This window comes from Peromyscus californicus, unplaced genomic scaffold (assembly GCF_007827085.1).
Source record: "Peromyscus californicus insignis strain IS unplaced genomic scaffold, ASM782708v3 Scaffold_5__1_contigs__length_169319896, whole genome shotgun sequence".
In the NCBI taxonomy this organism is placed as follows: Eukaryota; Metazoa; Chordata; class Mammalia; order Rodentia; family Cricetidae; genus Peromyscus; species Peromyscus californicus.
The window spans coordinates 104,217,393-104,237,512 of record NW_026294573.1 but is presented as its reverse complement, the minus strand read 5'-3'; the positions used below and the strand labels follow the sequence as shown (position 1 = coordinate 104,237,512).

The following is a 20,120-nucleotide window of genomic DNA, read 5'->3' as shown; positions in this document are numbered from 1 at the left end:
TCCCTGTGTGTCCCCTGACAGCTTCCCCCAGGCTATCTTTATGGCCCTAAGTAGTAGCTGTCACACCTACCCTACTAGCAGTAGGACAGGGAAGAGAGGAAGGAAGAATCCCCAAAGCCTACACATTTCCTCTACAAGCATGGTCATTCCTGCAGGGGAAGTGGGAATACAGCATTCAACTTGGACAACCTTGTTTTCAGCCAAGTTACCAAAGCTGAGAAAGAGTGAGAATGAATATTTGATTGGCAGCTAACAGTCTGGGGTTTGGGAAGGTCGAGAACTAATTCAGCACAGCCCAAAGTGTTTACAGAATAACAGAGGTGACACCAAGTACTTGAAGAGACTTTTTAGCCACTAGGCAAAGATGAGCATATTTTCGTCTTGTTTTATGCTTGTGAAGAGTAAATAAACATTAGTTCAGATAAGCCGCAAGTTTAAATGTGACTGTACCTGTATTGATTTGATGTCAGTCCATAGGAAATTGCCATGCGTATGATTTGTTGTGGTGATATATTGTGTGTCAAATAAAGCTTGCCTGAGGATCAGAGGACAGAGCCAGCCACTAGATTAAACATAGAGGCCAGGCAGTGGTAGCACATACCTTAAATCCTAGTACTCAGGAGGCAGAAATCTGTCTGGATCTCTGTGAGTTCGAAGCCACCCTGGACTATGTGAGATTGATTCAGTCTGGGAAAGAAACAGAGCCAGGCAGTGATGGCACACACACCTTTAATCCCAGCACTAGGGAGGTTGAGACAGGACGTGAAATGGCTGAGCGGAGAAAGGCAGATAAGGCGTGAGGAGACAGGAACTAGAAAGCCTTTCGGCTGAGGACTCAGGGACATTCCGTCAGAGGATTCGTGGAGTTAGGATCTCACCTTCCATTCGGCCTGAGGACTCGGTAGCGGTGAGAAGTTTCTCTAGTGGCTTGTTCCTTTGTCTCTCTGATCTTTCAGCATTTACCCCAATATCTCTGGCTCTGGTTTTTTATTTTTGTTTGTTTGTTTGTTTGTTTTTTAAATCTAAGACCGTTTAGAATTTGTGCAGCAATTTGTGGTATCCTGTCATTTGTTAACAGTCGTATTATTGAGAAGGGCGAACCAACAATTTGCTATTTTAGAACAAAACCTAAACAAGTCTCAAGTGAAGGCTTTTACTCAGTGTTCTTCTCTACGGAGGATATTCGCAGTGTGTTAGAGTCATGATAGCAGGACTTGGGAGTGAGTCAGACCGGAGTTCTGAGCCCAGCGCTCTGATCCTGGATAAACGTAATCCCAGACCGCCTTGGGTTCCTCAGCTGCAAAGCAGGGCTAGACTATCTACTCTGCACAGCTACTGTAAAGATTAGAAAGGTGTTCATGACCAACAGCTAGCACTGTGGGTAGCATCGTATCTAATAAGTAATGGGTAATATTATAAGGATTAAGTATTTAGCTGTCAGCCATTTATTCCTTTACTGAGACCAGGCTGGCCTCGAACTCAAAGAGATCCATCCTGAGTGCTGGAATTAAAGGTGTGTGCCACCACCCGGCTGATTTTTACTTTTTTTAAAGGGTTGCACATTTTAAAATTTCTTTTTTTTTTTTTTTTTTTTTTTTTTTTTTTTCTTTTTTTTTTCGAGACAGGGTTTCTCTGTGTAGCTTTGTGCCTTTCCTGGATCTTGCAGGCTGGCCTCGAACTCACAAAGATCCGCCTGCCTCTGCCTCCCGAGTGCTGGGATTAAAGGCGTGCGCCACCACCGCCCGGCACACATTTTAAAATTTCTTACAGTGAGTTCAGATGTTCTTACCACAGACAATGATTAAGTACTTGAGGTGATGTTAATTCATTTGATTTACTTATTCCACATTGCACTCATAAATCATAACATCACTTTGAACCTTATAGGTATACAACTATAAATGGTCAATTTACAATACAAAAATTTTTTAAGAAAAGAAAAACCCAGGAGTACACTGCATAACTCTATTACCCACAGAGCCCAAATATCTGCTTTCTGGCCCTTTACAGATGGAGCTTGCTGGTCCCTAAGGCCCCTTCTCTAAGGCAGGTGGGCATCACTAGAGCTGGCAGGAGAGGTTCAGATGTCTGTTTGGAATCTCAGAGAAGGCAGAGGCAGTTAACGGTGCATCGGTATCAATGAAAAACAGATTTCTCTTTTCCGTCTCTGAGAGTTCTAGAGACCTGGCCTGCTGAGGTGTTGCAGGACTGGAAAGAGTAACGGCTTGTGTGGGGTTAGAGTCCAGTACTGCCTCTGTCCCGGCTGTACGCTGGTGCTCAGTCCTTCGTCAGTGTCACTCTCAGGGGCCCTGCAAACTAAGTCCAGTAAATCCTGCTCCTGCCTGTACATCAGGTGGAGCACAGCCTCAAACCAGTGTCCTGGTCGTCACAGGCAACCTAGAGCAGGGGTGAGGGCAGGAGTTCCCTGCTCTTTTGTTCCTACCTTCTCTCTTACACGTTAGCGGAAAACATTGCCTTCTGCGTGGCTAAGCAGACTCTTAACTGCTTCACCTGTGTCTCAAACCCACTTTCCAATATGGCCGCTGTAGCCGAGGTGCTCTACCCGATTGTGTCGATAGTTAGAGTCTGACATGTTTAGTTCCAGTACTTTACCTCATAGCATTTACATTTCCTGCTCTTTATATTTTTCAAATTTTGTTCTTGCTTCACCACCAGAAGATAACTACAAGTAGACCCTCTTCAGGGGGCGGACCTGGAGCTTGTGAGGACAGGTAGCCTGCCCCGTGTGACCCAGCACATCAGGAAAAACACCAAGAAGGAAAGCAGTGTTCCTGTCCCCGGCATCCTGCCACGATCCTAGGCATGCTAGCTTCCAGAGGGAGCTGCCTCAAAGGCTTATCACTGGTGATCAAATCTGGTTGTCTCTGGGACTGCATTGTTGTTCTGATGACCAGCTAGATAAGCCTTGAATGACAGAAAAAGAATGCATTGACTGGGTTCACACTCTGGCTCCCTGTGCGCTGATGTAGCTGTGAGTCAGCTTTAGCAGGGAGGTGAAGGAGTCGTCCTTACTATGTGCTTGCCTGGGTTTTTTGCACTGCAGCATTCCTACCTGATGTGTGGTACATTTTTGTCATTCTCCAGCAGCCTGCTGTGTGATGAGTGGCCCCTCATTAGGTCTGGCTACATCTATTTACATCAGCTGCCCAGCTGTCTGCTCCCTCACAGCACTGTCTGCCCGACAACAATCGGGCAGGGAGAAGGCCGCCAAGAGCTGCCTTCCAGGGAGGTGATGGCAACAGCCTTGGGGCTCCGCGTGCTGTGGTCAGCGTATATAAGGTTACTAGGACCCCACTCCTCAGGCCTTTGGGAAGGGGTGACGTGGACGCTGGCTTCTGGCCAGACAGCTGGTTTCTAGGTGGCTCTAGCCTGTTGGGTCCTGTTGGAGTACAGCTGTACTGGTACAAGTTTCCAGGAAATGTGATGTTGCTCCTGGAAACTACCAATCAGTTGAGGACGGTCTCAGCCTGCTCTTTATCTCAGGCATCCTATAATAGTCTCCCAAGTATTCCTTTCTTTTTCTTCTGAGCACACACCGCACTAGTCTGTGACTTGTGACAAGGCCAGCTTGGGGATGTTGGGTGGAAGTCTTACCTTGCCTCTGTTCAGATCATTTCATACAACCAGTTTCTAAGTGTGTATATATATATATGGCCTGACCGGAGCAACCATAGACTCTTTCTGGAAGAGGCCTACCCAACTGAGGAGAACGCTCTGGGCAGCAGCCTTCACCTTGCGGTCCATGTGATTTGGGACTAGACACCTGGACACCTGACATCTGCTTGCTCCACTCCCCTGACTATTAACGCTGAACTGTTTTCCACAAAGCTTGCTGCTTCCTTCAGGACCCAACTTAGCAACCTGGAGAAGCCTTAGGCCACTCCTCTAGCAGGAAGCTGCCCTACATTTGGACAGTAACCAGTAGAACTTGATACTGACGCCAGAGTGTAAAAATAAACACCTCGTACAGTTCTGTCTTAATCCATCGCCATCAGCGTCGCTATTATTAGTCTGTAGACTGAACGAGCAGCTGTGATTGGGCACACAACAGCCTGGACAGACCTATCCTGCCATCTCGGGACCAGACTCTTCCTCCCCTTCACCTGCTGGGAGCTGAGCTGGGCCCCCAGAGAAGGGCCTCCAGTCTGGGAGCATGTCTTCTGGCAGGTAACACCTAGTACTAGAGTGGCGTCTCTGCTCTGGGAGGTAGGCTAAGACTCCAGGAAGGCTACCAGCGTAGATCTAATGGCCCCAGGATCACCAGGCCTAGTTCAGGAGGAAAAAGACAGGGACGTGACTGTCCTTCCATTTCCTTTGACTGTTTTTGGTTTTTGAGACAGTGTCTCCTTCAGTCTAGGCTGGCCTCAAACTTGCTTTGTAGCTGTGGGTGGCCTGCTTCTCTGTAGTGCTGGGATTACAGGTGTGTATCAGCATTCCAGTTTATTCCTTTGACGATTAGATAATTTGCCCACAAATACCTCAGACCTACAGTCTTTAGATTTCTCTGGAAACTGGGATAGGAGAAGAGAAACAAGAACACTGGTCATCTGCCAGAGGCAGAGTGATAATAGTGACGTATGTCTGAGCACTTATGTTAGGTATGACATGTACTCTTGAATTCTACCTCAAGCCTCTCAGGGAATATCACAACAGTTTACAGCCTGAAGTTTCCCAGAATTCCATAGCTGGCAGGCTGTGACGCAGATTGGAACCGAGGCCCGTCTTAGCACCAAGTCCTTGCTTGCTCTGTACATTACAGAACCTAACTAACCTCTTGAATCCTCAGGACAAAGCCAGACGCCACACACCTGCTTCTTAAATTGTTCAAAGTGAACAAAACTTACTCGAACTTTGGTCTTGTGACTAAAGCAAATACCAGAGGCCGTCCCCGTGCTGTGCCCGAGCATGGAGAGCTGGACTCTGGAAGCTGCCACCTAAACTCTACTGGCAAACAAGGCACATCCAGGAAGGGCTTCCCCCCTGACAGAGGGGTCCCAGAGACACTGACGCCACTGCCGAGAATGTGGCCGGCCTGGAACCAGGTTCCCCAGAGGAGTGAGCCTGCCATGGCAGGCATGCTGAGGCAGGGCTCTGCTCGGAGGTTTCCTTGAAAGGCAGCTAGGCTTCCCTCTGCTCTCCCCCACCTCCCCCACCCTGGCCCCACAACTGGTTTGTGTAATTCAATCTAGATTCTTCTCATAGCCACTTCTCTATGCATATGTGCCCTTTTATTTACAGCTCTGGACAAACTGATTGGCTAACAGTTTGGCAGCCTGCACGCTTCAGTCCACTGTCTGGGAGGAGGGGGAGCAGTGTGACTTTGCTTCCCAGAGCCCAGGATAAGCAAGGTGTTGACCACACTGGACAGCTGAGCGGCAGTTCAGGGGCCTTGTTTGATCTAGCTGCCTTACTCCTGCAAATCAGTGTTTAAGAACTGTGTCCAAGCAAAGCAGGCCACGCTGGGCTTCAGCGCCCTGCTCCTGTCTAGTCTTGGTGTTCCTCGATTCCTTCCTTCACCTGCGTCTGGCACTGGGAGGCTGTCCTGTGGGCCTTGTGAGGGCTGCGTTCTCCCTCCATTCTTCTGAAGAGCTGTCTGTCAAGGTAGGACCTGAACCTTGCCTCGTTCCCTCATGCCCTCCTCTCCCCGCTAACCTGCTCTACCCTCAGAAGAGAGAGGATTTGCAGCAGGTTCTCAATCTCTAGAGACATAACTAGGCCGGCCTCTGAAAGTGAGGAGTGTGTGTCCTGCACAGTCACTTTGGAGGGAAGAGGCGAGGAGGGGGAGGAGGCCGTTCATTAACACCTTGCGTAGGAACCTTCCCTGGAGTTAGGATTTGGATTTGCTTTACTTTATAATTATACCTGAAAGGAACCATAAGAGGTCTTCAGGGTGACCAGGTGCTAGAAGCTGAGCTAAGGAAGGATGATGGCCTGGTGGGAAAGCAGCACACACTGGTTAGAACTGTGGAAAAGATGCTTTTCTAGATATAATCCCTTCCCTGCAAAAAGAGACCCTGGAGCAAGGCGAAATTCATTATCAGGTTTTTGTGAAATAGGTTTTGGTCAGCAGCGGCTGGTGGCTTGTTCTTTTCCTGGGTGAAATTGCCCAGCGCTACAGTCCCCATTCATTGAATTGGGACCTTGGGAGCTCTAGCCACTGCCGAGACTAAGAGGCTTCGAATCAGTGTGAGTTCTGCCTCGGTTTCGGTCAGTGATGTTTTAAAGGTGCCTGCACACTGTCGGTTCCCAAGGAAGCAGAGAGACTTGGGGAAAAGACTGTGCAGCCACATCAGGTCATCCTGTCCTGCTGCAGACTCAGGCCTTGTGCGGAGTGCTTGTGCTTGATTTTTAGAGGCAGATGTTTCGCTGAGCATACACAAGAAGCCCAAAGCAGAACAAGTCCTGTGCTTCGAAAGAGGACACTATATTAGGGAGGCCTAATAAGGAAGCAGCTGGTGTGTCTGGGACAGCCCTTCCAGAACACTCCCAGCATTCTGGCCTGCCTTGCTTGGAGTCCAAAATAACATGAAACCAGTTAGGAACAGTATCCTGGTCAGCTAGGAGCAGCCGCACTGCCCAGAGGCAGTCAGACGACCTTGTGGGTGTTGGCTGTCATTCCATTTGTAAAGGCAGACTCCTGAGGTCATGGCCAGGTGTGCTCAGACATCTGGCAGCTTGTTTATTCTTCTTGTAACTCAGCCACTGATACCCACTATCAACGCCGGTTCTTAAATCTCCAAATTCTTTGAGCATCTCTATTTCAGAGACAAGCACTTTCCTATAGGGAAGTCGCGCTTTCATCTAATCTCACGGCCAGGGAACGGGGTTCTCCAAGAGAACACTCATAAATTCATGTACAGGACAAAGCTTATTTCTGCTCTGGAAAGCTTAGTCTGCTATTTTATTAACAATTGATTTAGGAACTGTGCAGAAAGAGGTGTTTTCTTGTTTTGAATATTTTTTGTGTATGTTTGTATGTGAACATTTGTGGGTGCGTGTGTGTGTGTGTGTGTGTGTGTGTGTGTGTGTGTGTGTGTTTGTTGTTGTTGTTGTTGTTGTTATTGTGTGTATACATGCATGGGGAGGCCAGAGATCCATGTCACGTGTCTTCCTCAATTACTTCTTCACCTTACTGTTTTGAAGCAGGGTTTTCCACTGATCCTGGAGCTCGCCTATGTGTCTAGACTATCCTGCAAGCCTCGGGATCCTCCTGGTTCCCTGGCTCAGGAATTACAGGTGTACTCCCATCATGCCCAGCCTTTTAGGGTCTGAACTCAGGCCCTCAGACTGCACGGCCAGCACTTTACTGCCTGAGTCATCTCAAATCCCCAGAGATGACTTCTAGTTAGCCTCTTCATATTCTTAAGTCGCCACGAACCATGTTCAGTCCTGTCTTGGCCTGTGCCCAGAGGTTTCTGGAATTTTCCCCTTTAAGTGGTAGAACCCCTTTGAATTCTATTCAGAGTTCCCACAATGGGGAAAGGGAGTTGGGGAGCATGGGGTTTTAGTATCCCGTCTTCAACCAGAGCAAATCTGTTTTGTGTATTACGGCTGGGGAAAAAATTGAAATGCTCTGACTGTTGTATCATGTCCCTAAATGGAGTGCTGCCCTGCCCACCCCAGAGGCGGGTTACAGTGATTTCAGTGGAACTGTGAATCCCTTATCTTAGACTGCCATTCCCAAACACCCCACAGTGCCCTGTACTCGGCAGCTCTATAGATGCTCATAGCGTGATCCTGGAGGCAGGGAAATGGCTTCATCAGTAAAGTACTGTAACCCTGTAACAGCAAGGCCCTGAAAACATGAGGACGTGACTTTGGATCCTTAGCACCTGTGTAAAAGCCAGACCCGGTGACACACCTGTAATCCCAGCAGCAGGGAGGCAGAAGCAGGCAGATCCCTGGGACTTGCTGACTACCTAGTTTTGCTAACCTTGGTGACACGTGAGCATGCACCACCAACCCCTGCACACACACACATGCATACAGCATGCACCACCAACCCCTGCACACACACACATGCATACAGCATGCACCCACCAACCCCTGCACATACACACACATGCATACAGCATGCACCCACCAACCCCTGCACACTAATGCGCATGCATACAGCATGCACCCACCAACCCCTGCACACACACACACACACACACACACACACACACACACACACACACACATGCATACAGCATGCACCCACCAACCCCTGCACATACACACACATGCATACAGCATGCACCCACCAACCCCTGCACACTAATGCACATGCATACAGCATGCACCCACACACCCCTGCACACACACACATGCATACAGCATGCACCCACCAACCCCTGCACACTAATGCGCATGCATACAGCATGCACCCACCAACCCCTGCACACACACACACACACACACACACACACACACACACACACATGCATACAGCATGCACCCACCAACCCCTGCACATACACACACATGCATACAGCATGCACCCACCAACCCCTGCACACTAATGCACATGCATACAGCATGCACCCACACACCCCTGCACACACACACATGCATACAGCATGCACCCACCAACCCCTGCACACTAATGCACATGCATACAGCATGCACCCACCACCCCCTGCATACAAATGCGCATGCATACAGCATGCACCCACACACCCCTGTACACACACACACACACACACACACATGTGAACAGCATGCACACCTGTATTTTAAGAGTTGGTTCCCGGGGTAAAGGTGCTTGCCACCAAACCTGCCAACCTCAGTTCAATTCCTGGAATCCATGTGAGAGTAAAGGAGGACGGACTCCTGAAAGTTGTCCTCTGTCTTCCATATGTGTATGTGGCATGTGTGTGCACACACACTCACATACTCACACACACACAAAAATAAACAAACAAACAAATAAATAAATGTAAAAGAAAAAAATGACCTCAGGATGCTTCTAGATGAGAAGACTACAGTTTATCATAATTTATTTTGAGCATTTCTTATCTTTGCTATTAGATTCCGTCATACAGTTTGGGGTAAAACATGGCCAAACATGGATTTTTGTGATATCAAATATACCTGAATAGAACAACACAAACAAAAGTACTCCCTTATTTCCAAATAAGTTCCCTGAGGTGAAAGGTCACTGGAGTGATTGTTGGGAAAGATCAGGGACAAAGGTATTACTGCATAGTCCTCTTGCTCTGTCTCTCTTGAGACAGGGTCCTGCTATAATCCAGGCTGACCATAAATACATAAACAGTCCTCCTGCCTCAGCCTCCCAAATGCTAGGCTCACAGATGCTAAGATCATTGCACCTGGCTCCTTGTTCTTTGTGTTAGGGGCTGTCCCCAAAAGTCTAGTGGTCTTTAGCTCTAGATTGTATTTGAGAAGGAAGCATTAGGAGCTGGAGAGATGGCTCAGGGTTAAAAGCTCCAGCTGCTCCTCCAGAGGACCTGAGTTCTGTTCCCACCATCCACACAGCAGTTTTAGGAGACCCAACAGCCTGCTCTGGCCTTCACCAGCGCCTGGCATGCAGTGAGGTTGGGAAGTGGTGACACTGTGGTCTGCGGTGTGCTGGGTTAAAGGAAGCACTGAGTGTGGGAGAGCTTTCACCGGGTCACCTAGCACTCCATGGACTTGATCACAGATGACGTTGCTGAACCTACAGTAAAGCCCCTCAGTGGTCTATATCTGCTCCAGAAGAGGCAAGGACGCCGAAACCTTTCCAGCCATCCTGAGAGGACTAGTAATGGCTTAATGTGTGGACCCCTCCCTTTCTCTTTCCTTCCCTTCTTCACTGTTTCCTGCTTTGTAGGACCAGGGACTGTTGTCCCCCAAGCAGGTCGAAGTTGGAGACGGGTCTTTCGCCACTCTCCGTCTATAATTCAGCCCAGTTCAGTATGGGGTCAAGGGATACACAGGTCTCATGAGGCGTGGAAGAAGCCGAAAGGGAAAGAGATGAGTGTAATAGCACACACCTGTAATCCCAGCACTCAGGAGGGTGAGGCAGGAGGATTGCCACAAGTTTGAGACTAACCTTGACTATCAAGCAAGTTGGAGATCTGTCTGAGCTACACATAGCAAGACCCTGTCTCCAAAAACCAAGAAGAAAGGAAAAGGAGTGTCTGTGACCCAGACCCATGCTTCCTCCAAGGGCTTCTTAAGACCCGACATTGAAAGTCTTCACCATGGAGTCGAGACAGCGTAGTCAGCCCTGCATACCATGGGTTCCACATCCACAGATTCAGCCAACTGTGGAGTAGAAATACTCAGGAGGAGACTAGGGAGGTGGCTTAGGGATAGAGGCTTGCTTGGCACACATAAAGCCTTCAGTTCAACCCCCGCTTCTAGAAGAGGGGAAAAGGAGAAAGGAAGACAGTTCAGAGTGGATCAGATGGGCAGGGCTGGTGCTTGGGAACCACCAAGCCCACCTTGAGAGGGGAGCGGCTGTTTGCTTGGTTGGTTGGTGTGGGGCTTTTGAGACGGGGTCTCTCTGTGTTGTTCTGGCCACCCTGGAATTCGGTATGTAGACCGGGCTGGCCTTGAACTCACAGAGATCTGCCTGCCTCTGCCTCCCCCAAGTGCTGGGATTAAAGGCGTGGGCCACCAATCCTGGCCTGAAAGCTGCTGTTCTGAAGGGTCGCATCACCGCATGGCGGAGCAGCAGTCCACTACTGCTCCTTCATTCTCACAGATTGGTCCGCAACCCGAGCAAGGACAAGATGGAGACTTCACTGGGTCTATAGGCAGAGCAGCAATTTTTCTTTGATCTGAGAGAAATCAGCCTCTTTCCTTTGCCTCCCTTTCTCTGGGAGGAGCTTCCCGGACGCTCCACCTGGTTAAAGGGATTCTCTCTCTTTACAAGCCCAGGTGAACCCCAGTCATCGAGGACCAAAAATCGATGTGACCAGCCCACCTCTGTGTCAACTGTTAGACCCTCTGAAGACAGCCAAACCCTGTGTTAGGGAGCTGGGGTGCAGCCGTTGGCTGTGAGCATCACGGCCATCCTGCTAGAGAAGGCTGCCGATGCCTGAGGAGGTACAGCCTAGGACTGGGCTTCAGGTATTTCCTGGGCTTCAGGAAAGGTGCCTGCTGTTTTGTTGGTGGGATGATGACAAAGGCTGTTGGGGGTTTGGGTTTGTTCTGTTTTCTTGTAGCCTTTGGGTGGGGCTTCCAAAATCCCCTCCTCGGCTTACTTTCCACCCTGACCCAGTAAGCCTTACTAAAGAAAAAGCTGGAAAACAAGTAGTCATTCACAGTAGAGGAAAAGAGGAGGGAGGGGCCAAGAGGAGCGGCCTGAGAGGGGAAGGAAGGAAGGAAGGAAGCTCCCAGGCTGTGCCCAGACTTCTCCCAACGCTGAGCCCGGAGAGAAGCTGGGTCCAGCTCTCCCGATTTTTTGCTGCTGTCTGGAAAGTCTCCATCTTCCAGCACCTCCTGCCCTCTGTGGCTGACTTCGCTGTCTCTATTCCCCCTCCCCCGGGCTGACCGGCCGGTCGGTCGGCCGCAGGGACGGACCGGGAAGCTGAGTGGCTGTACTGTGGGCTTGCCTGCTCCTTCCCCTCCCCTTCCCTCCCCCCCCAGTAGCAACGTCACCGCAGCCCAGCAGCCGTGGCAGCAGCAGCAGCCCGGAGACAGGCTGAGATTGCGCAGCCTCCCTGCATTAGCTGGGATGCCATTGTATTAGCAGAAACCAGATCTTAGAAAATCAGCCCGATCCCCCTGTGCGGTCGTGGGGACCAGTGATTCAGCTGAGACTGTCGAGGTAGAGCTTGGCGGGAGCCACCAGGTCCGGCTCGAGGCTCCTTGCGGAGGTATGGCTCTGGCGGGGGAGGGGGAGCAGCTAGGCAGAGGCAGGCTCACCATTAGCATCTGGGCTCTGGTGCCTGTCTTTCTGAAAGGAGAGTGGCAGCATGCGCCCACAAACTCACCTCTGCATGCATGGGCTGGTGAAAGGAAGAGGCTTGAGCTAATGCTATCTGTGCTATTTGGTCAAGAAACAAGATCTTGTTCTTCCTTTGCGGATATTTCTAATGAAGCTGCTGTAGCTGCAATTGTTAGAATAGAGGGGTCAGATCTGGACACAAAGGCTGAATGGGTGGAGACACCTCCACAGCTATTGTAAGTTTACGCTGAAAACAATGGAGGATCCACGCGTTTCCCCAGAAGGCTGGGTGGCTTTCCGTCCACACACATGCACACATGTGTGCACAAAGACATATACCTTTCTGTTACTGTAGGATGCCGTAAGAAGGAATGTTGACCAAAATGCCTCACAGTGTAGGGAGAGAGAGATATCGCGATGCTGAAGGCACCTGGCCTGTTATACTCAGGCTCTTACACAGTGTTGCCTCCTAGCAGGAAGAGACCTGAGCTAAGCTAAGCTAATACTCTCAAATCCACCGTCCTTGCCCTCTTCCCTTGGTCCTGCCCTAGAGAAGGCCCAGTCTGGGAGGCTGTCAGTCCCACAGCGGCTCTCAGCAGGACCTCAGGTCAAGGTCAGATCACTAAGGAATTGCTGTGAGGAAGAGCTGTGAGTGCCTTTGCCCTCCCTGCTGCCTCTGAAGGAACTCAGGAACAGAGGTGACCAACAGAAGGATGCAGATGAACACAGGCAGGAACCTTTCTTCTGGAGTGCTTGTCCACAGTCGTCCCGCTGCCGGCTAGGTGGAGAGTCCCTTAGATTCTGTTCCCATCATCCACCGTGGGAGAGAACTGAAGCGCATGGGGGTTTCTACAGCGTGGAAATGAGCAGTTTGGGAGTCCAGTGTGAGAGTGTGTTAGTTCCCGGGAAGTGTGAGGAATGTGAACTACAGAGCAAGGGTAGAGTGGCGTGGGAAACATGGATGGGGCAGGCTGAGGCAGCCTGGGAAGTGGGACCTGAAGGGCAGGAAACAGGATTGACCAGTGTTGTGAGAACATGGGGGTGTCAATATGAAAGGGCTATGGGTTCACGGTAGTTGATGTACCCTATAAGAGTGGATGCCCGAGGGAGTGTCTATCCAGGAAAGGTAGGAAGCAGAGGTTGTGGGTAAATGAAAGGACTTTAGGAAGAGGGTGTGACCTCAAGCATCTTGAGAATGAGTCGTAGTATACGTCCTTGAGAATTGGAAATGCCAGGGTTTGAATCCATTTAAACTATGTAATTGTGACTAAACTACTTCTACCCTGAGGCCTTGGTTTTCTCATGTCTTAAATAGGTGTGATTAGTTGGGCATGATGACATGCACCTCTGATCTCAGTACTCAGGAGCTAGAGGAAGGTGGATCTGTATAAGGATCTATCTGAGGCCAGCCTGGCCTGTGTAACAAGTTCCAGGCCAGTCAGCTACAAAGTGAGACCCTGCCTCAAAAACTTGCCAGGCAGTGGTGGTACATGCCTTTAATTCCAGCACTCGGGGAGGCAGAGGCAGACTAATCTCTGGGTTCAAGACCAGCCTGGTCTACAGAGCGAGTTCCAGGACAGCCAGGGTTATACAGAAAAAAACCCTGTCTTGAAAAACAAACCAAAAACAAAAACCCCTCACAATGAGAATGATTATGCATATCTGGGGTGTTAGAATGGAATTGGAGATGATATATGCACACCTATCATGTAATGCTCATAAACAGCATTGCTAAGCTAGATCATGAGACACCCACCAGGGATGAGCCAGAAAAGGTGCCCACAGGAAGCTTTCCCTGAGTCTGGAGATCCATACTTCATATCTTCATGCTGGCCAAGCCTCTGCTCTGTCTCCCCAGCTGGGTATAGCTGGAAGACTCATCTTCTTTGAGAGTGTGCTCCTCCTCCTCTGAATCCCGGGTCTCTCAAAAGTATGAAGTGAGTTCGTTCGTCTCAGTGTTCTCTTTACTACGGTCACAGTGTTAAATTTGTTAAACTCGACACCTGTTCAAGACCCTCCCAGATGTGCTCATTCATGTTTCCTGCAGTGTTGGCTAAATATCTTATTACATTATTCCTCTTTTGGTTGCCTGGTTGAATCAGAGTCTCTTGTAGCACAGGTTGGTTTGAACGACTGTAGCTGAGGCTGGCCTTGAACTCCTAACCTTCCTTCCTACCCCCAAATGTTGGGATTATAGGTATGTGTCACCACTCCCAGGTCTCGTTTTATTCCTAACTGATTTTTTTAAATGTTCAGAAATTAGGGTTCCTGGATCCCATCTTAATTCTGTTGTTGTTTGTTTGTTTTTTATCTGTAGAGCACTCCGGCACTGAGCAATATCTCCAGGCCTCTCTTTTTCTACTTTAAAAAAGCATTTATGTGGATGAGTGTTTTGCCTGCATGTATGCATGTATGTATGTATGTATGTATGTATGTATGTATGTATGTATATGTACCACATGCCTGGTACCCACAGAGGTCAGAGGAGACAGTTGGATCCCCTGGGACTGGAGTTTGGGATGGGTGTGAGCTACCACGTAGGTGCTGGGACCTGAACCTGGGTCCTCTGCAAGAACAAAGAGCGTATATTTGACCACCAAGTCACCCCCCCCCTTATTTTTCCTTTTTATTTTGAAATAGAGTTTTGCAAGATTGTGCATTGTGCAGCGTGCCTTGAACTCAGTTGGTACCCAGGCAGGCCTTGACTGGAAACCCTCCCGGCATCTGCGCCACTAGACCCAGCTTCCTTACTTTTTAAAATGAAGATGGGCTTGCCTTCTTCGATGTTCGTGACGATCAGTGCGCTGCAGTGTACCTGACTGAAAAGTGCTCTGCACAGCCAGGGATGGATCAGGGACGCTGGTCTGCCTTACTTAAGGCCTTGGGTTCAGTCTCCAGCACCACCAAAGAAAAGTGCTTTGTGAAAATGTAGAGGGGAGCCGGGGTGGTGACATACTCCTTTAATCCCAGCACTGAGGAGGCAGAGGCAGGGCCAGCCTGAGCTACATTCAAATACACACACACACACACACACACACACACACACACCCCATCACCACCCTTAAGACAGGTTTAACACTTTCACATCCAAAACAAAAATGTTCTTGTGCTTTCTGCTGGCTGAATGGAATAGGGGTCAGGGATGGGGTGGGGGTTCCATAGATTTAGAGGAAATATTGCAAGACAGATAACTGGTAGAGGACTTGTATCTGGCAGAATAAAAATTTAAAACCCTGCTGCTCAGCAGTAAGGAGTAAAATGGTCACTGCCAGGTTCCAAGCACCATGCTTGCTCTAAGCTCCAGTGCCACGGGTTTGATTAGGTCTCTGACCTCTGACCTGCATCCTAGTCTGGGAGAGAGAGATGTGAACATGGCTGTCTGCACCGTCCACCCAAGGGTCCTCTGAAACCTCCCAAGTCTCCTTGCTTGTCGTCCTGGTCAGAGGGTCTGTTTCCTTGACTGTCTGAGAGTTTGTGTTTCCACATAAGTGTGTGTGTGTCCTCGGAACAGTTTAGGGGGCTCAAACAATAAATTGTTTGTTTGTTTGTTTGTTTTGGACAGGGCCTCACTCTGTAGCCCAGGCTGGCCTGGAACTCACAGAGATCCACCTGCCTCTGCCTCCCGAGTGCTGGGATCAAAGGCGTGCGCCACCACACCTGACCAACCTTCCCTCCCTCCCTCCCTCCCTCCCTCCCTCCTTCCTTCCTTGTGTATTTACTTGTGAATGTCTCTTGAAAATGGTGCCTTGCGGTGGGGAGGAGCTCCCCCTGAAGATCTGTGATGACTGTACCCCAGAGGCATCCTTAAAGTTATTACTATGTACCCAAGAAATTATGCACTTCTTAGTCCGGCCTCGGGATTATAGCCTGGATCCTAGAGGGAAATCTAACATTACATGCAAGGAGAAGCCTCCTACTTACAGAAACTGTTATTTCTGTACATGGTGTATATTTACTGTACACAAACTAGAATATACAGATGAAAAAAGTGAAAATCACCCAGAATTGCTCAACAGAGATCAGCACTGTGAATATTTTGTTGTGTGTTTCAAATTTTTTTCCATGCATATAAACATAAAGATAAATAAAAATAACTTAGAAAAATATCATAGTGTATACAGTTCATCTCCTGCTTCCTCTTTAAGTCAGTACTCATATTTCTGTATCATGATGGTCTGGAGCCATGGTCTCACTGTGTTGGCCAGTCCGGCTCCAAATCCTGGCCTGGAGAAATTCCTTTGCTTCAGCCTTCTGCGTAGCTAGGGCCACAGGATACCACCATACTCAGCTAATAGCACAGGACACACACACACACACACACACACACACACACACACACACACACACAATTTGGGGGTGGGCAGGTAGGTGGGGCCTGATTAAAGGCATGCACCACACCTGGCTATATATTTTTAATTGACCGTTATTGGAATTTTAGGGTAATCCAAACTTTTAATCTTTGTTATCCTATAGCATATAGGATGAATATATATGCTCCAAATGTTTTTATATGTGTGTGTGTATGTATATATGTATGAGGAGGTAGGAAGAAAGAAGTAAAGGGGAAACTCCGTCTTGTCTCTTATATCAAAGCATCCTAAAAAATCCTCTTCATTGCTCCCCAAAATGACACTAAGCAGTTGTTCCCCATTCCCTGTCTTGTTCTCACCTGTTTTTGCAAATACCCAGCCCTCCCCAGCCCTCTGAGTCCCCTCTACCCCCAGCCCTCCCCAGCCCTCTGAGTCCCCTCTACCCCCAGCCCTCCCCAGCCCTCTGAGTCCCCTCTACCCCCCAGCCCTCCCCAGCCCTCTGAGTCCCCTCTACCCCCAGCCCTCCCCAGCCCTCTGAGTCCCCTCTACCCCCCAGCCCTCCCCAGCCCTCTGAGTCCCCTCTACCCCCAGCCCTCCCCAGCCTCCGAGTCCCCTCTACCCCCAGTCCTCCCCAGTCCTCCCCAGCCCTCTGAGTCCCCTCTACCCCCAGCCCTCCCCAGCCCTCCCCAGCCCTCTGAGTCCCCTCTACCCCCCAGCCCTCCCCAGCCCTCCCCAGCCCTCTGAGTCCCCTCTACCCCCCAGCCCTCCCCAGCCCTCTGAGTCCCCTCTACCCCCCAGCCCTCCCCAGCCCTCTGAGTCCCCTCTACCCCCCAGCCCTCCCCAGCCCTCTGAGTCCCCTCTACCCCCCAGCCCTCCCCAGCCCTCTGAGTCCCCTCTACCCCCCAGCCTCTCCCCTGCAGCAGTCTTTCTTCCTCACTCCTCTTCCTGTGAACCTTCATCTTTTGTGGGCTTTGTTTTTTGTTTTTTTGACACAAGATCTCACAATGTAGCCTTGGCTAGCCTGGAATACCCTTATTGAGATACAATTCATATACCAGTTGTCTTAGTTAGGGTTTCTATTGCTGTGAAGAGACACCATGACCACAACAACTCTTATAAAGGAAAACATTTAATTGGATAGTTTACAGTTCAGAGGTTTAGTCCATCATCATCATGGTGGGACATGGCAGCATGCAGGCATGGTGCTGGAGAGGTAGCTAAGAGTCTACATCTTGATATGCAGGCAACAGGAAGTGAACTGAGACACTGAGTGTGGCTTGAGCATACATGAGACCTCAAAGCCCACCCCACAGTGACACACTTCCTCCAACAAGGCCACACCCACTCCAACAAGGCCACACTTCCTAATAGCGCCACTCCCTTTGGGGCCATTTTCTTTCAAACCACCGTACCAGTATATTCACCAGTATATAATTGTAACCATTACCAATGTCCAATAGCAAAATATTTTTATCACCCCAAAGACCGCCCTTAGCCATTAAGCCGTTGTTCTCCATCAGCCAGCCCTTACAAATTACTAACCTACTTCCACTACGCTGATTTCCCTGTTTTAGACATTTCATATAACTCACACACCATACAAAGGAGCCTTTTGTGACAACTTCTTTTTCTTAATATTACCTTTTTAAAATTCATTCATATTGTAGCATGTACAAGTAATTCACTCCTTTTGCTGCCAAATAATCGTCCGTCTGTGTGTGTGTGTGTGTGTGTGTGTGTGTGTGTGTGTGTGTGTGTGTGTGTATACCCCATTTTTACTAATTTTTAGCTGGTATATAAAATGATGGGAGAGACGTTCTACTTATCTATTCATCAGTTGACATTTTGGAGTCTGGCCACTTTCTTGGTTACTATGAATGATGCTGCTGTAAACGTTTTCACAGTAGCTTCTGTGTGGCCGAGTTCCCCTTTCCCTTGGAGTACAGTCTTAGTCCTGTGGGACTGCTGGGTCTATGGGTAAGGCTGTGTTTAACGTTCTGAGGGACTGTATGACAATCTTCCCAAGGGCCTGCCTGTACCACTTCACAACGCCCTCAGTGGTGGACGAGGGTTTTCTCCATGTCATCATTAGTACTTGTTGCCTATATATTCTGGTTTAGGCATCCTGTTGGGAGTGCATTGGTATCTCATTGGAGTTCTTGTTTTCTTAATGACTATGATATTGCCCATCTTTTCATCTTGCTAACCACACATATGTCTTCTTTAGAGAAATATGTATTCAGTGCTGGGCATAGTAACACACTTTTAATACCAGTTCTCTGTAGGCAAAGGCAGGTAGATCTCTGTGAGTTCAGAGACAACCTGGTCTACACAGTGAGTCCAAGGCCCCTGTATATGTGTATGCATTTATATATGTATTATATATGTATATGTATATGTATATGTATATATATATATATATATATACATGAAGTTGTAAGAGTTCTTTGTGTATTTTGACTAGAACCCACTGTCAGAGTATGGTTTTAAAAGCTTCTCCCATTCTGTAGGTTGGCTCTTCCCTTTTGTGGGTTTGTGTGAGTGAGCGCATAGAGGCCAGAAGTCACCTTCAGGGTCACTACTCAGGACCTTGTTTTCTGAGACAGGGCTTCTCAGTGGTTGGGGTTCACCAGGTCGGCTAGTCTGACTGGCCGAGAGTCCTAAGCAGTTGCCTGTCTTTGCCTCCCCAGTGGTTTACAGCTGTGTGCCACTGTGCCCTGCTTTTTAATTCAGATTCTGGGGGATCACACTCGGGTCTCCATGCTTAAACGGCAAACACTACTAACTGACCCACCTCCCTGCTCACTTCTCGCTTTTTTAGTGGGATCCTTTGAAGCATACAGTCCCTCATCTTTCATTAGGTTAGAAACCATCACCTTGGGTTTGATTTACCAAGTTTCCTCCTGGGTTGAGGATGCAGCTCTATGGTACTGCTTGCTTAGCGTACCTGAAGACCTGGGTTAAGTCCTTAGCACCATATAAACCGGGCGTGGGCACGGTAGAACATGCCTGCAGTCTTGGCACATGGTCATTGGAGGCAGGAAGACCAGGAATTCAAGGTCCTCCTTGGCTAGATATGGATTTGGAGGCCAGCCTATAATATATGAGACCCTACCTCAAAAAAGGTGGTTTTTGTTTTGTTTTTGTTTCTGTTTTTCAAGACAGGGTTTCTCTGTGTAGCTTTGGAGCCTGTCCTGGAACTCACACCGTAGCCCAGGCTGGCCTCAAACTCACAGAGATCCGCCTGGCTCTGCCTCCCAAGTGCTGGGATTAAAGGCATGCGCCACCACCGCCCAGCTTCAAAAAAGATTTTTTATTCTTATTTTTTCTATAACTCTTAATCTTGTGACTTGGTTTAACTTCTCAGTTTTTGCTTCCCACATCCGTGCTGATGACCATACTCAACACAAGGGGGCTTACAAATCCAATATAGGAGACTTCCTCTCAGAAGTCTTCATTTTAATGTGATTTAACACACATAGTTGTAATATATAATCATATGATAACTTTCTATACTTGCCCCTCGTACATAAAGTTGTTGGTCATTTTCCCTTTAATTTATTTCCTGTGCATGACCTTAAGCATATATAACTCACTGGCCCTTTACTCTATTCCACATGAGAGCTTAGCCCTTTGGTCTAAATGAGTTAAAATGTAAGAAATGGGTGGTATCGCGGGTTCAGTTAAATGATTAAGTAAGAGAAATTAAATGAGAGATTTAGAACCAGAGTAGGTAGAAAGGAAAAATAGGAATCAGAAGGGAGAGAAGAGAGATTGATTAATGGATCAGAAGAAATTAGACATGGAGAGTTTAGGACAGAAGGCTTGACTCTGACAGCTCAGGAAGCTGAGTTTGAGGGCTCATCCCGCCCTCCACCTCCACAGGGTGGCCACGAGACCCGAGGACC

The 20,120-nt window shown here is 48.7% G+C and overlaps 1 protein-coding gene across 4 annotated transcripts in view; it reads left to right on the top strand.

Moving 5' to 3' along the window:
• Rusc2 (RUN and SH3 domain containing 2) overlaps nt 1-20,120 on the top strand; it is a 51,661-nt gene that overhangs the window by 17,315 nt on the left and 14,226 nt on the right. Inside the window, exon 1 of one of the 4 annotated variants that reach the window (XM_052715660.1) lies at nt 11,621-11,831. The exons of the other annotated variants lie outside the window; for them this stretch is intronic. The gene's annotated coding sequence lies outside the window, so the exon portion shown is untranslated. Of the gene's footprint in view, nt 1-11,620; nt 11,832-20,120 lie in introns of those variants that run through there. 4 annotated transcript variants of the gene reach the window in all.